The 4,327-nt window shown below is 33.2% G+C and overlaps 1 long non-coding RNA gene across 1 annotated transcript; it reads left to right on the top strand.

Moving 5' to 3' along the window:
- Positions 1-1,776: 1,776 nt before the first annotated feature.
- Positions 1,777-3,731, top strand: LOC137406578 (uncharacterized). The gene is made up of 3 exons (XR_010979908.1): positions 1,777-2,000; positions 2,453-2,611; positions 3,599-3,731. It is a non-coding gene; the product is annotated as an uncharacterized lncRNA (long non-coding RNA).
- Positions 3,732-4,327: the final 596 nt, after the last annotated feature.

Below are 4,327 nucleotides of genomic sequence, written 5' to 3' on the forward strand. Positions count from 1 at the left end.
GCTATCCTTATTATTGACACTGTTCTTGCTTGTCATGTGCCATTTGTCAGGGGACCAAGCAACAATGGTCACATGACAAGGTAACGCTAATGGTTGCAGCAGTCCTTTATTGGTTCTTATCCTCTTTAGAACACCATAGAGTCATCCTGGGCCCCAATGTTTGCTTGCTGCCATAATATGCTATCATATTCAGCCTACTGAGATCCTTAAAAAGACAGTTCTAAACCTGTTGTTTAACATGTAAACTGTACAATTTTTGTAGTAATAGTGCTTTAATATACGCGTAGTAACCAATAGTCTTTCAATATGCAGTTTGTTTAATAAATTACACCGGCTTTGCCATTTGTCATTTACTTCTTTTCTATTAATATGCATGTAGTCATTATTAACATTTTAATACGCGTGTAATAATTCATAATATTTCAATACGCATGTAGTAATAAATAATATTTCAATATGCATGTAGTAATCAATAATATTTCAATATGCATGTAGTAATAAATAATATTTTAATATGCATGTAGTAATCAATAATATTTCAAAATGCATTTAGTAATAAATAATATTTTAATATGCATGTAATAATCAATAATATTTCAATATGCATGTAGTAACAAATAACATTTCAATATGCATGTAGTAATCAATAATATTTCAATACGCATGTAGTAATAAATAATATTTTAATATGCATGTAATAATCAATAATATTTCAATATGCATGTAGTAATAAATAATATTTCAATATGCATGTAGCAATCAATAATATTTCAATATGCATGTAGTAATAAATAATATTTCAATATGCATGTAGTAATCAATAATATTTCAAAATGCATGTAGTAATCAATAATATTTCACTATGCATGTAGTAATCAATACTATTTCAATATGCATGTAGTAGTCAATACTATTTCAATATGCGTGTAGTAATCAATAATATTTCAATACACAGTTGTGTAATAAATTATTTTGCAGCTTGTCATTTATGACTTTTCTCATTTCTATAGCCACTGAATGTATGAAGCACCCTAAAGATTACTCTAGTGGAGAAGCTGGCTACACCTGCTTCTGTCCGCCAAGTTATACTGGCCGGTTTTGTGAAATCATTGTTGACGCCTGTACTAGTAATCCATGCAGGGATAGCTCTAGCTGTCTGTCTACTGATGAAGGCTATAAGTGCTCTTGTCCACCAACTTTGACAGGTGAGTCATATTGTATATTTCAGAGATGTTTTTATAAGAGACCAACTGAGACAAAGGCATTTCTGAACTGATGACAGCCTTACAGCATTCTCCTACTTTCAACATAGTTATATTATTGTTTTTGCTAGTTGTAAGTTTGATGCTTTAGGAGAGACTTGCAGCTTAGATGTCAATGAGTGTGAGAAAACGCCAACCGTCTGCACTTGTAACTCGACATGTATCAACTCTAATGCTGGCTATCAGTGTATCTGCTAAGAAAGGTTCACCGGCAGCTCATGTCAAACCAATATTAACAACTATAATTGTAACTGAAATTGTCTATATATTTGAAGATCAATAAAAATATAGGTATCAACAGCAATCCACAAAATTAAATTGACACAGTTTGAAATATTGATTTTGTTTCAATAATATCTTTCATGGCAAAACTGAACCACAGAATAATACTGACCCAATGGTGCGTTAGGTAAGATTGTAGCATTACAACCATTGAACTTAAAACCCCTGGAATGGCAAGAGGTCATTCGCGAGTACGGAAATCCGGCCGACGCCATTATCAGTTAATGTTCAAGTTAATTTCATTGTGTTCAATGTGAGAAAGAAATCTAATTTCAGATTTAACAGCTATGGAAGGTCACGAATACACCGCTCAATCAAAGGAACAGACTACTGAGATTGCTACTAATAATTTATGTACGAGAGATAAGGGTGTAGGTGCACAGTGCTATTGCTATTCCATGAACTGCAAAAACTGCAAGAATGGACTTTTAAAGGAAAAGGCATGACATTTCACAAGTGAGTCATTTCTACTACTAGTTCTATTACTATTGCTCAAGTCTACGACTACTAATAGTTGTGCTACTACTAGTTAGTACTGCCACTAGTTAGTTCTACTACACTAGTCACTGGGTGAGTGAGAGTCGATCAGTGTCACTACTAAGTGTACGAGTTTGACTGTATTTTGTCGGTGATTAGATAAATTTATAAGCTAGTGAGTGAAATGTTCTTCCTTGAGAACGAAGTTTTTTTATTATTTAAATATTGAACTGTTTTTATATTAATATTTTGGAACTACAACCCATTAGGTTATTTCTAAATATTTATATTTGAAGGAAGTGTTTGTCGTGCTTATAATATAATTTATTGTTGTACCTGGATCTAGCTAGCAGTAAGGAAATAAGAGTAATAATACTATTGTTATTACTACTGTTGCTAACTAACTACTACAGTTTCATTTTAATTTTTAGATTTCCAAACAAAGCAACTGAGAGCTCTCGTTATTTACAATGGTATCGCAACCGCAGAAGAGTGAATAAGCCTGATCCTTGAGCACTTATCTGCAACGAACATTTCAATGATCCATGTTTTGACAGCAGGTTAAAACGTTCGACTGAAGTCATTTAAAGGTAATATTTTTCAATGTTGAATGATACTTTTCAATGATTGAATTTAAAACCATATGGTCAAGCACAGTGCTGCCAGGTTGCTCAACTTAAAGTAGCTATATCTAAAATAAAATTAGAAACCTCCAACAGCACCCAAAACAGTGACAGCTGCCACAGCAAGTGCCTATGAATATGTCTGCAGCTTAGCAGTTGTGTGATCTGTTCTCTGTGATTCTTCATCTTTGTTTCTGGGATTTAATGTCCAACGCATAAATTATGCTGTCCTTTTTATCAAATGTTAACTGTGTAAATGTTTTTTTTCATTTCTTAGTTGTTGTAATAAAACTACATAATACTCCTGCCAATCATAAATTCCAAATTGATAGCAATAACTTGCAATTTAAAACACAAAACATCTTTTTGGAACAAAAAAAATCGATTTAAATAAAAAAAATCAAATAAAACAATAGAACTCGATCTTTTTGATTTAAAAAAAATCATCAATTTTTAACAGCCCTGCCTTCAACACAACAGGGTAAGACATGGGGAATATTTTCATATCAAATAACGATAATGTGAATTTTGTTGCAAGTCAACCATTAAGCTTTATGCCTAAGATGGGTGTGAATGACTTCCAGTGAAAATTGCAGCATTTTCATTTTACATAGCGATATGGTAGCATTTTGAGCTTTTTTATTTTCATTTATTTTATTAGTTGTATTGTTGTTTATTAAGGGTACTATGTTTATGTGAATAAGACATTCTTTTTTGTTGATTTTAGGTAATTGTTATAACTGATGCTTTTGTTTAGGGGGTTGGAATAATAATCCTACTGTTACTCAGTTTAAGGCTACCTTCGCAAACTTATCAGCAAATGTGGTGCAGAATCAGATGCTAGTAAGACAGGTAATGTTACTGCTCAAAACGAGATTCTCATCATACAGGCTACTCCAGAAGTTGATCAGTTTGTGGAACTCAATGATTTCAGATGTCAAATTTCTGTTATAGGTAACAGTATAGTCTATATAGCTGGCTACATTGTGCAAAAGCTAACTAAAGTGCTGTCGCGACATTGGCCGTCAGTTGCTGGTTACCACTAAGTCAAGTATCCAGTACCGACATCTCTATACTCTACTCAAGCTACAAAACAATGGAGGATTGGTGCGTCCATCAGACGATGTCATCAGAATCTTGCTAGTTGCAGATCAATACTTTCGTATTCATACAAAGCCAGATCCACTCCATTGTGTGGTGTATTTTATCAGTAGTTTAAGATCTAGTGATGTGTTATGCTTTGGGAAACACCTTACGGATCCACAGATGGTATATTCAACCACTGCGTCATTGATGAAAAACCTTATTCAGTCGTTTTATGATCTCCGACAGCATCATTATGCTAAAATCCTACACTCAAACTGCAAGGTGCATCTTTGTGGCATACAATACTAAAGTAGTACTTTTTAAAGGCCAGTAACAATATAATCACTGTAATATTCATCTGCAGCTGTTGTTGCGCTGTTATTCCTAATCTAATTTAGTTCTAAGAAACTGATGCACCTTGACTCAATATCCACTTCTATACAAATCTCCTTTTACACAGTTTCTGTAACGTGTATGTATAAGTTTAATCATCTGATTACACTAATTCCTGCATTTCCTTGTTTGCATTATTTTGATTATTCTCTATTACAACGGTTTTTAATTTCCGTTTAGTTGTTGCAGTAGTTCATTCCATCT

The sequence above is a fragment of the Watersipora subatra genome, chromosome 10 (assembly GCF_963576615.1).
Source record: "Watersipora subatra chromosome 10, tzWatSuba1.1, whole genome shotgun sequence".
Lineage (NCBI taxonomy): Eukaryota > Metazoa > Bryozoa > Gymnolaemata > Cheilostomatida > Watersiporidae > Watersipora > Watersipora subatra.